The sequence below is a fragment of the Helianthus annuus genome, chromosome 1 (assembly GCF_002127325.2).
Source record: "Helianthus annuus cultivar XRQ/B chromosome 1, HanXRQr2.0-SUNRISE, whole genome shotgun sequence".
In the NCBI taxonomy this organism is placed as follows: Eukaryota; Viridiplantae; Streptophyta; class Magnoliopsida; order Asterales; family Asteraceae; genus Helianthus; species Helianthus annuus.
In genome coordinates, this window is record NC_035433.2 from 16664414 (window position 1) to 16677902 (window position 13489).

Genomic DNA, 13489 nt, shown 5'->3' on the forward strand with positions numbered 1-13489 from the left:
CACCCTGGACGGAGTCGGGGTCCGCGAGCAGATTTCAGTGTGGTACCCGTGGTATCTAATGGCAGCGGAAGTCTTTTATTACAGGATCTTTTAACCGTAAAAATATGCTCGTTTTAATATATTACACAAAGTTTTTAGGGATAAAATCCCATCATTTACAATCAGTTGATTTTACACAGAAATCATTATTTTCCAAAACATGTTTTATTTATTTATTCACAATGAGCCACTTCTCTGAGCTTGTAGTGCTTTACTGCACTTTTCCTGGATCACACAGATCACCTGAAACATGTTTGAAAAAGGTTTTGTCAGCGGGGAAATACTGAGTGAATCATTCTGTTTTCTAAAACGACCCGTTAGTTATAAATCACAGTATTAAGAGCGATTACAATGTTTCTATCAACCAATTATCAAGAATGGGTATTTGTCACTCGACCGGATCTGTGACTGTGGTCATACCACTATTGGGTCCCGTCGCCCCAATAATGACGGTTTACTCACACAGAGTAATAATTACTCACATAGAGTAATACTCACTCACATAGAGTGATAAAAATAGTAATGTGCACAATACCCCACATACCAGCTGTAATTTGGTGATTACAAAGACTTAATCCCTGTAATTATAACCTTTGAAAATAATTTGAGGTATTGTAATACTTACTCACAAACTGTGAGAAAATAGTTTAAAAAGAAGAATGACTCACATTGCAGATTAACGAGCAAATAGATAATGCCTACTGATTAGCCTTGATTAAACCTAATTTAACATAATGCACACACACAGGTTAGTAACTAATACAGCAATTACGTCAATTCACGAGATTAAACCTTCACAACGATTAATCAGTGCAATACTCGATAATTCAATCGGATTCACAACGAATAACAGAGCATAGTCCGAATTCGAACAGCACTCTAATATTCAAGTCGAAATCACGACGAATAATCAAAGTACAAGCTCAATTGAGCAGCACCTGGACTATCGTTGGATAGTTATAATCGATCGGATGTTGAATCGTAATAGCGATCGAGTTATTACCCTGATTGCGGCAGCGATTCGAGATCGGTGTGTGTTTGTGTAGTATATAGCTGATAACTCAGCGTGTATTTTGACGTTTTACGTCGTTTCAACTCTCAAATTCAAGTCCCAGACACCCCTATTTATATACGAAATTTGACCCCCGTCGCGTAGCGCGAGGGGTACCCCCATGGGCGTCGCGCTACGCGAGGGGTCACCCTACTTCATAGGGTAGCCCTTCGTGCATGTAGGCTGGATGAGTCGACAGTTTCTTAAAATTCGATTTTGACAGATAGTTATTAAGATAATTGTTGGCTAGGGTTTATCCCCCCCTGAGTTTTAGGGGCCCTGATCCTGATTCTGATTGTTCTGGAAATTTTAGGGTTAGTGCAGAATTACTTGGGTTTCTTAATTAGGGTTTCCTTAATAGCTAATTACCATCCTAATTATGGATTTTAGTGACAGTTGTTACATCCTCCCCACCTTAAGAAAAATCTCGTCCTCGAGATTTATTGGAATAAATGAGGATATTTGCGCTTCATTTCTGATTCCAGCTCCCAAGTGTATTCTGGTCCTCTTCTTGAATTCCATTTGACTTTGACCAACACTAGTCGTTTGTGTTTGAGAAACTTGACTTTTCTATCTTCGATCTGTAGTGGTCTCTCTATAAACTTTAATTTTTCGTTCCCCTCTACATCTTGAAGAGGTACTACCAGGGATTCGTCTGATAGACATTTATTGAGATTGGATACATGAAATACATCATGTACTCCAGCTAGTTCTTCTGGTAGTTGTAAGCGGTAAGCAACAGGTCCTATTCGTTGGCTTATTGGAAATGGTCCTACGTATCTGGGACTCAACTTTCCTTTCTTACCGAATCGTACTACTCCTTTCCAAGGAGAAACTTTTAAAAGTACCTTATCTCCTACTTGGAATTCAAGCGGCTTGCGACGATTGTCTGCATAGCTTTTCTGACGATCTCGAGCTGTTTTCAGTCTTTCCTTGATCTGAGTTATCTTGTCAGTAGTTTCTTGTACAATCTCAGGACCTGATAATTGACTTTCTCCGATTTCTGCCCAACATACTGGAGTTCTGCACTTACGTCTGTACAGTGCTTCGAATGGTGCAGCTTCGATACTTGAATGATAACTATTGTTATAGGAGAATTCAATTAATGGCAAATGGCTATCCCAATTACCACCAAAGTCAATTACACATGCTCGGAGCATGTCTTCTAGCGTTTGTATTGTCCTTTCACTCTGTCCGTCTGTTTGTGGATGATAAGCAGTACTTAGATTTAGTCGAGTTCACATTGCTTTCTGAAAACTTGTCCAGAAATGAGATGTAAAACGACTATCTCTATCCGATACAATGGAGAGCGGGACTCCATGTAGGGATACTACCTCGTCCACGTAGAGTTGTGCTAACCTTTCCATGCTAAAGGTTTCTTTCATTGGTAGGAAATGAGCTGACTTGGTTAATCGGTCTACGATTACCCAAATCGCATCATTACCTCTTTTGGTTTTGGGTAACTTTGTAACAAAGTCCATTGTTATGAGTTCCCATTTCCATACAGGCATTTCTAACTGTTGTAGTAGTCCTGAAGGTTTCTGGTGTTCAGCTTTAACTTGTGAACAAGTTAAGCACTTGGATACGTATTCGGCTATATCCTTTTTCATTCCTATCCACCAGAAATTATTCCTTAAATCTTGGTACATCTTATTGTTTCCTGGATGCATAGTATACCTAGATTTATGAGCTTCTTCTAAAATCTTATTTCTTAACTCTCCTTGCTTAGGTACCCAAATTCGTTTCTTATGGAATTTCCAAATTCCATCATTTCCTTGTTCTAATTCTTTTAGGTAACCTTTTATTCCTTCAGCACCGTCTTGGGTTGCTGTTTTCTGAACTTCTTTAATTTGTGCCATTAAATCTACTTGTAGATTTAACCTCAGAGCACGGACTCGTTTCTGTTTCTCATGGTACTTACGACTTAAGGCATCTGCAACTACATTTGCCTTTCCTTCGTGATATTGGATATCACAGTCGTAATCACTTAGCATCTCCATCCATCTTCTTTGCCTCATGTTTAATTCTTTTTGCCCAAATATATATCTTAAACTTTTATGATCTGTATAAACAGTAAACTTATTTCCATACAGATAATGTCTCCATATCTTAAGGGCAAAAATTATGGCTCCTAATTCTAGATCATGAGTCGTATAATTTTCTTCGTGCTTTTTCAATTGTCTAGAAGCATACGCAATTACCTTCTTGCGTTGCATTAACACACATCCATAGCCTAATTTTGAAGCATCACAATATACTTCAAAATCTTCTGTTCCTTCGGGTAAAGCTAAGATTGGTACATTCGTCAACCTATGCTTTAAAATCTTAAAGGCTTCTTCTTGTCTAGGTCCCCATTCAAACTTAGCAGCTTTACAGGTTAACTTAGTTAATGGTACGGCTATCTTAGAAAAATCTTTGATAAATCGTCTATAGTATCCAGCTAAGCCTAGAAAACTTCTTATCTCCATTGCTGTTTGTGGGACTTTCCATTTTGTAATTGCTTCTATCTTAGCAGGATCTACATGGACACCTTTGTGATTTACCACATGACCTAAGAATTGTACTTCTTGTAGCCAAAATTCACATTTTGAGAATTTGACATAAAGCCTTTCTTTTCTTAACAAAGTTAAGAGTGCATGTAAGTGTTCACAATGTTCTTTTTGGCTTTTGGAATAAATAAGTATATCGTCGATGAAAACGATCACAAATTTATCCAAGTATGGTTTACAGATTCGATTCATCATGTCCATGAATGCTGCTGGGGCATTTGTTAATCCAAAGGGCATGACTGTAAACTCATAATGACCATACCTAGTTCTGAAGGCAGTTTTAGGTATGTCTTCTTCTTGTACCTTCAACTGGTGATATCCAGATCTTAAATCTATCTTAGAGAAATACCTAGCTCCTTGCAATTGATCAAAAAGATCATCAATCCTAGGTAGTGGGTATCGATTCTTAATTGTAACCTTATTCAATTCTCTATAATCGATACACATTCTCATCGATCCATCTTTCTTCTTCACAAACAGTACCGGTGCACCCCAAGGGGATGAACTCGGTTGTATGAATCCTTTGCTTAATAATTCATCTAATTGCTTTTTCAATTCTAGCATTTCGGTAGGTGCTAATCTATATGGTGCTTTGGCTATTGGTGCAGTACCTGGAATTAAATGAATTCTAAATTCTACTTCTCTATCAGGTGGTAATCCAGGTAATTCTTCTGGAAAAACGTCTGGGTATTCTGAGACTACGGAAATGTCCTGGAGTTTCTTATCTTTAGTGTTAATGATTGCGGAAATCATATACACCATTTCCTGTTTTCTCGAATAACTAGCCAATTTCATTACTGGTATGAATTTCAATGGCTTTCGAGGTTTATTTCCAGTAATTAAAATTACTTCTCCTGTAGGGGTTTGAATTTCTACTGCATTTTTATCACATAGGATTCGTGCATGGTTGGCTACTAACCAATCCATTCCTAATACTACATCGAATCCGGCTAAATTCATTGGTAACAGATTTGCAGAAAACTTATGGCCTAATAGTTCTACTTTTCCTCCTTGCCAGATTTTATCTATGTTCACAGAATTTCCTTCTGCGGTTTCAACTGTGAAAATTTGCCTAAGAGTGGTTAAAGGTAACTTAAGATCTTGAATGAAGTATTAATAAAACTTTGGTTCGCACCAGAGTCAAATAATACTTTTGCAAATACGTCATGTACTAGGAACGTACCGGCTATCACATCTGGAATGAGTTCGGCCTCTTGAGTGGTTAGCTGGAATGCACGCGCATTTCTCTTGGTTGCTCCTTCAGCTGGTTTGGTTTGGTTGGCTATAGGTTTAGCTAACTTAGGACATTCAAATTGAAAGTGTCCCCTTTCTCTGCAATTATAACAAACTCTTGTTTTCTTTCTGCAGTCTTCTTCCCGATGTCCTTTCATTTTGCAAAAATTGCAAACCATGTTGCATTGTCCCTAATGCTTCTTTTTGCAATTTCTGCAGAAAGGAGGTGATGAGAATTGCCCTGTTCCTCTTTTCTTGGTATTACCCGCACGAAACCCCTGGGTAATCTTCTGAGCTATTTCCTTCTTACGATCTTCCTCTCTTGTGCGTACCAACTCATCCGTCAGGGTATTAGCTAATTCTACCGCATCGTCAATGGTACGAGGTCTCGCAGCTTTAACGATGTTTCGGATTTCACTAATTAACCCCCAGATGTAACGAGAAATAAGTACCGGTTCTGGCGAAGCCAGTGATGGCACTACCCTTGCGTATTCAAAGAATGTCGAAGTATAGCCCCGACAATCTACTCCTGTCATACGGTGACTAAGGAATTTGTTTGCCATCTGTTCCTTCTCGTATTAGGGACAGAATTTTCTTTCTACCAAACTCTTAAATTCTTCCCAACCTATGGCGTAGGCTATCCTTCTTCCTTTTGCCTGGAGGACCGTGTTCCACCATTCGAGTGCCCCTTCTTTGAACAGGTTTGATGCATACATCACCTGGTCTCCTTCGGCACATTTGCTTATTGCAATTACTGCTTCGGTTTTCTCTAACCAACGCAGTGTTGCAGTTGCCCCTTCGTTACCTGCAAATTCAGCGGGTTTGCAAGCAAGAAATTCTTTGTAAGTGCAACCAGGCGTTGCAGCTTTCATTCTTTTAGGGAGTGGGGCCTGCTGCGGATCATGATCGTCATGATTGCCGCCTCCATTTATGCTATTACTGCCGTTATCGTCTGAAATACGTTTACTAGGAATTAATTGTGGTTCGGCAGGTTTTTGAACAGCAGCTACAATTTCTGGAATAGCATGAGCTATCCCTTGGGCGATAAAGTGCTCGATATCTTGTCGAGTTATATATTGATCTTCCTGTTCTTGCTCAGATTGATTTACTTCATTAATTGGTTCGTTGTTAGCGTTTTCCATTAGTGTCTAGCTTATCAATAAAAAAATTCACATAGATAAACACATAGATTATCACAATATACAAGTATAACCAAAATTGTTGATTTCTCGACTTTTACTTTGTTGGTATATTGTATATGCATCCATACACACCGTATTTTACAGAGTTTTATTGCCCATTTTACAGAATTTTAAGTTACTATCATACAATACGGCTTTCTGTGGTTTAACTGACAGTTCTAGTAACGATGCTCCCTCTCATCGTACTTCCAAGTTAGATGCTCTCCCATTTCCCTGATCCTATTACCTGTACCTATCAGTTCTTCACCGAACTGACGGAGTTCAGCTAGGTTTTCATTACTCATGGGAGGATTTGGGAGTGGTTCTGGGTCAAATTGTGGAAGAAAACTATAAGGACTATTGACTATGTTTTGGAATTGCCAGTCGTTTGTCCACCATTCTTCCAGTTCCCCTAGTGGTTGGGTATGGATTAAAGGTTCGGGAATAGCCGGTGTTATGTTTAAAGGAAATTGGACTGTAGCCGGGTAAGGATACAAATTAGTGCGGATTGGGCTTATGACCTCACAATTTCCTAATAGACGGTCTATTTCGTCTTGAAACGTAAGTTCTTCTGGCTGTTTAGAACTTTCGCCAATCTCTATTCCCTTTTGTTTCAGATCTATTCCTATTTCCTTTTCGGTTGGTTTCGAACTTTCTCCAGTTTCTATTTCCTTTCCCTTGATCATACTCACAGGATTTTCTATTTTAGGGAGTCTCTTAGTGGCAGGTTTCCTACGGCGTACTTTCCTCCACCCTACGTATCTTCTCTTCTTTTTCGGTTTAGCTTTTTCCAACGGTGGAGTTTGGAATTCCACAGGTTCTTCTATGTCAGCAATGTAACCAGTAAAGTCGTGAGAGACTTCGATAGGCACTGGATATAAGTTGAGATTTTGGAATGCTTCCGACATCTCATTCATGCTGCATAGCATATATGCAAAATGCAATGTTAAAACTTTGGAACAAAGTTTAACAAATAAACACTGAAGTTTTATTGCATACCAATTTATACAAAGGATAACAGAAATAAACACACTAGGACTTTATTTATTTACTGGATTGTGATTTCTCTTACTAGGCCCAACTTATCAGATATTTAGAGATTTGTGTTTTCTGCTATAGTAGCTAGCATATAGAGATTTGCCCATTTCTTGTCTATTTTATCTTCCCAAGGTGCACTATTACCCAATTCTTGAACTTCTGGGTTAAACCTAACTCTCTTGGTTCGGGGTTTCTTTTTCTCCTGACTCTTTTTAAGTATCGAATCCCTTTTCTCTGGGGAAAGAGGATTTTCATAATTTGCCTTGCGAACAAAGATTCCTTCTTCTAAATTTACTGGGTTTTTAGAAGAAGATGCAACATCTAGTTTGTGGTAGATGGCAGACAGCTTTTGTTTACCCATACTGTAACTATCAAATAATCAGTTAATAAAACAAATAATCACAGAATGATAACTAGTAGAATTAAGTATTTTGTCCAATACTTAATTCCGTAATAGGCTTAAATCAGTGGGTCGATCAGTGGCTCAATTTAATTATTAGCTCTGATACCACCTTCTGTCGCGTCCTCCGACCCACCCTGGACGGAGTCGGGGTCCGCGAGCAGATTTCAGTGTGGTACCCGTGGTATCTAATGGCAGCGGAAGTCTTTTATTACAGGATCTTTTAACCGTAAAAATATGCTCGTTTTAATATATTACACAAAGTTTTTAGGGATAAAATCCCATCATTTACAATCAGTTGATTTTACACAGAAATCATTATTTTCCAAAACATGTTTTATTTATTTATTCACAATGAGCCACTTCTCTGAGCTTGTAGTGCTTTACTGCACTTTTCCTGGATCACACAGATCACCTGAAACATGTTTGAAAAAGGTTTTGTCAGCGGGGAAATACTGAGTGAATCATTCTGTTTTCTAAAACGACCCGTTAGTTATAAATCACAGTATTAAGAGCGATTACAATGTTTCTATCAACCAATTATCAAGAATGGGTATTTGTCACTCGATCGGATCTGTGACTGTGGTCATACCACTATTGGGTCCCGTCGCCCCAATAATGACGGTTTACTCACACAGAGTAATAATTACTCACATAGAGTAATACTCACTCACATAGAGTGATAAAAATAGTAATGTGCACAATACCCCACATACCAGCTGTAATTTGGTGATTACAAAGACTTAATCCCTGTAATTATAACCTTTGAAAATAATTTGAGGTATTGTAATACTTACTCACAAACTGTGAGAAAATAGTTTAAAAAGAAGAATGACTCACATTGCAGATTAACGAGCAAATAGATAATGCCTACTGATTAGCCTTGATTAAACCTAATTTAACATAATGCACACACACAGGTTAGTAACTAATACAGCAATTACGTCAATTCACGAGATTAAACCTTCACAACGATTAATCAGTGCAATACTCGATAATTCAATCGGATTCACAACGAATAACAGAGCATAGTCCGAATTCGAACAGCACTCTAATATTCAAGTCGAAATCACGACGAATAATCAAAGTACAAGCTCAATTGAGCAGCACCTGGACTATCGTTGGATAGTTATAATCGATCGGATGTTGAATCGTAATAGCGATCGAGTTATTACCCTGATTGCGGCAGCGATTCGAGATCGGTGTGTGTTTGTGTAGTATATAGCTGATAACTCAGCGTGTATTTTGACGTTTTACGTCGTTTCAACTCTCAAATTCAAGTCCCAGACACCCCTATTTATATACGAAATTTGACCCCCGTCGCGTAGCGCGAGGGGTACCCCCATGGGCGTCGCGCTACGCGAGGGGTCACCCTACTTCATAGGGTAGCCCTTCGTGCATGTAGGCTGGATGAGTCGACAGTTTCTTAAAATTCGATTTTGACAGATAGTTATTAAGATAATTGTTGGCTAGGGTTTATCCCCCCCTGAGTTTTAGGGGCCCTGATCCTGATTCTGATTGTTCTGGAAATTTTAGGGTTAGTGCAGAATTACTTGGGTTTCTTAATTAGGATTTCCTTAATAGCTAATTACCATCCTAATTATGGATTTTAGTGACAGTTGTTACAGTACGTTTGCACTTTTACAGCAACTTTAGATGGCCTTTACATTTGGAAATTCATGAACAGTAACAGTATCATGCTGTGTAAACGCGTAAACACCTTGCTTGTGCTGGTCATTAGACTCTGTGGAATGGGTTTCCTCTCGACATCATGCCCGAGAATTGACCTTTGACCGCCAAGCTGGATTTTTAGAATCCGAAAATTGGTGCCGCCAACATGTAAGGCGTAATATATTCCATTTTCACTCCTGACAGACAGAAATACGATGTCAATATCAAGAAAAATAACCATACATCAAGCAACGAGCGATAATCACCGTATATGAAAAAATTACATGTAAACTGCACACGATTATCGAGATATATAAAAAGCATTTAGTTTAAATAGCATCAACAGGACAAAAAGTCTTAAAATAGCATTCATTATGATAAATGACATAGTAGGTAGGCCTCACGGATTTGGAACCACTGAACCAAACCGGCAGAAACCTTGGAATCATCCCATACCCTGTTAGTGTTCTCAATTGGCTTTCGGGCCAAATGAAGTTCACCATCTGAACCTCTAAATCAACAAACATGAAAAAGTAAGGGTGGCAGTCATCACCTAGTTCGACCTTAATTTGTTTTGACATGTTGGCTGATATGCCCCGCCCGATTTGTTAGGGTTATTAGAAAGGCTTCTAAAAAATGCTGAAATCAAATCAATTGATTATATTGACATAATCTTGAAATTATGAAGAAGCATACCTTTTTTGCCCTTGGTTACAAGGTTCCAATTGACAACTCTGGCCTCAATTGCGCTCAGAAGCTACGGAACCAAACCGGCAGAAACCTTGGAATCAACCCATACCCTGTTAGTGTTCTCAATTCGCTTTCGGACCAAATGAAGTTCACCATCTGAACCTCTAAATCAACCCATACCCTGTTATCTTCATATCTGCCTCTGGTTTAACTTTATATCGGCAACAATCACATGAAATAGTATTCACCAAAACAGAACAAAATCGCATCACTACCATGGCACAAACTTAAAACACTATTTCATATGGATCCGATAAGTCCCTAAAACATCAAAACTTCAAATAATCCACTAAACAAGAAGCTTTAACTGAAATCAACATCAATTCACATAACATCATAAACAGATCAACTAACAGTAAAAAAAACCCTTAACTTCCAATCACCACTACCATTTCACAAACTTAAAACACAATCCGCTAAGCCCCTAGAACACCAACAAATTCAAATAATCATCAATTCACATAACATCATAAACAGATCATGTTTCTCTGTTATGACCATCAAGGCATCAACACGAAGCAAGGTGCTCCTATCACTGTAAAACTGGTGAAAATAATCAGGTTGCGTTTGAAGCACCTGATAATAATGTCCAACAAAGTATATTCCCACCTGTACACACCAAAACCCTAATAACAAAAGCTCGTCTATTATAGGATTCAAGGGAGGTTTCGACTTAATTAAATCTTTAATTCATCATCAATTTTGCGAAACGTATTCCATCGCACTCATCCAGATCCATTCAATTTTGCCATAAAGAAAGAAATTGAAGAGGCGCATTCAATCCCACTATAAAATCCCAATTTTAACTCTCATGCGTCTTAAAAATAAAGCCAGATCCCTGTTATGTTGGCTTGCACTCTCTTGTAAATATTGCTTTATAACTTGTACTTGTAGTAAAATTACAATTTTGTACATCACTTCTCCTTTTTATAGTATTATCGATTATAGATTATAGATAATATATTTATAATTGTATACTAATAATTGAGAAACATAATGAACAGTAAGTATATATTTGTTTTAAAGGTTTTTTAATTGTGTTATTTAGTGGTTTTTAATATGTGTTATGTGGTTCTTTTATATATCTTATGTAACTTGCGTTTGTTTTTTATCGATGTAATTCACGAGTCAGTATTTTTTATCATATCAAGATTTTTTTTCTCTATGGGTTGCTGTAACGAGTGTAGGTGGCGTAACAAAACAAACCGATACCGATCAAATTCCCGCCTGTTGGTATATTTTTTGTTATATCATGATTTGTTTCTCTATTGTTTGCTATAACAAGTGTTAATACTGTAAAGGTTTTTTAATTGTGTTATTTAATTCCCGCCGTGTTGGTATATTTTTGGTCATATCATGATTTGTTTCTCTATTGTTTGCTATAACAAGTGTTAATACCATAAAGGTTTTTCAATTGTGTTATTTAGTGGTTTTTAATATGTGTTATGTGGTTCTTTTATATATCTTATGTAACTTGCGTTTGTTTTTTATCGATGTGATTCACGTGTCAGTATTTTTTGATCATATCAAGATTTTTTCCTCTATGAGTTGCTGTAACGAGTGTACGTGGCGTAACAAAACTAACCAATACCGATCAAATTCCCGCCGTGTTGGTATATTTTTGGTCATATCATGATTTGTTTCTCTATTGTTTGCTATAACAAGTGTTAATACCGTAGTTAAACGAACTGATACCCACCCACCGCGCAACGCGCGGATTTAATAACACTAGTTAAATTAATTATATTAAGCCCCCACCCTTATAAAACCATCCAAACAAACCAAATTCACAAGCTTTTGGAAAAAGGTCAGATTTGCAGAGACACAAACAACAACATGGGTCGATTCCAATTTCTGGAGGCGGTGCTGCCGCTAGGGATTATCGTCGGCATGCTCTGCATCGCCAGAAACGTTCAGTATCAAGTCCACAAAGCTGCACACGGTCACGTGAGTACCCAATTCGTTGACCATTTCATTTTATAAATTCATCTAACTTTTGTGCATTTTATGATAGCGAAACACATCGGCAATGATATGTGGGACGTTGCAACGGAGCGACGGGACAAGAAAATTGTTGATGACAAACTTTATCCTGCCAGTAATTAGGGTTTCTTCTTACAAGGTTTGATTTTTTATTATTTATCTAAAAAATTAGGGTTTATTTGATGATTTTGCAGATCTGTTGTGTTTGTATGTGTAATAAGACTTATTGTGACTTATAGTAGCAATAAGATGTTCGAAACAGACAACTACATTGGAGAAGATGATTGTGGGGAAGATGATCGTGGCAAGATGATCGCAGTTGGCGATTTTGGGGGAAAATTATCTGGGGGAAGATGAAGTTATGGGGAAGATATATCAGACCATATTTATGAGGGTAGGGATTTAATATAAACGAGTTAACGTTACCCGCGCGTTGCGGCGGAATATTAATTGTGAAACTCATTAGTAGCACTGTATTTTATATAGAAGATCCGTCGTTCAAAAAATATAGTATCACTATATAAGATACAAAAATTCTTTAGTTGAGTAATAAGTTATTATATCAGCCGGGCGTGGGGCGGGCTAGTAAGGTGACATGGCGGGCTCTCAATGGCCATACCAAACTCAGGCCCCCAACCCAAGCCCCACCATACCCCATGGGCGTGGGTTTGGGTGGTGGAGGGCCTCCCATTCCACGTGTCAACAAATGCCCTAACCCAAACCCAACCCAAGCCCCACCATACCCCCATGGTCTAACACCACCTCACCCACATTTAATATTTAAATATATGCACACATATAACAACACAATAAAGAGCACCATTTCTTATATCCCTGGTTGGTTCTGAGACAGTTTTCTTGTTTAACCATGGGGTTTCTTACTCTTCAAATACTTTGATTAGCAATACATATGTGTTGAGATGTTATAATTGTGAAATTGTGCTATCGATTGTTCTGATTTCATGTTTTTTTTTCTTTCGATTTGGTAAGGGGTGGAATTGGAAAAATCTATGCCCAAACCGTGTTTTAGTGATTTTGTTTAAATTGATTTGATTTTGAAGGTGAAATAAATAAATACTCATAAAATTCCGTCCTTTTCATTACTTTTCTTACTTCTTTGTAAAAAAAAAAGAAAAAAAGAAAAAAAAAACCTAAAACAACACAGTCCCTGTTCAAACATTTTTCTTTGTCTTCTTGCTAAAATTCTTGATGATTATCTATTAGTAATACATACAATTTCAACAACCTGTAACCCTAAGTCGAATCCATTCTTTTCAGTCATTGACAAATGATAACGTATCTTGAGATGGAATGTTTGAATTGTGGCGATTCAAAAAGGAATAAAAGACGACAAACATGGAATATGCGAAATCACTCTGTATATCCAGATTCTGAGAAAAAAAGAGTAAACGCGAAACCCAATGAAAAAGATATTCAACCCTCTCATCTATTTTTATGAAAAATTTCTGGCAACATAACCCTAGAACATCAACCGGTGATAGCCAACGCCCCTGTGAGTTATGTATGTATATATGGTGGGGTACGTGCCTGTTCGGAGGAGATACACCCGTTGAATGCGGCTTTTTGGTGTTGA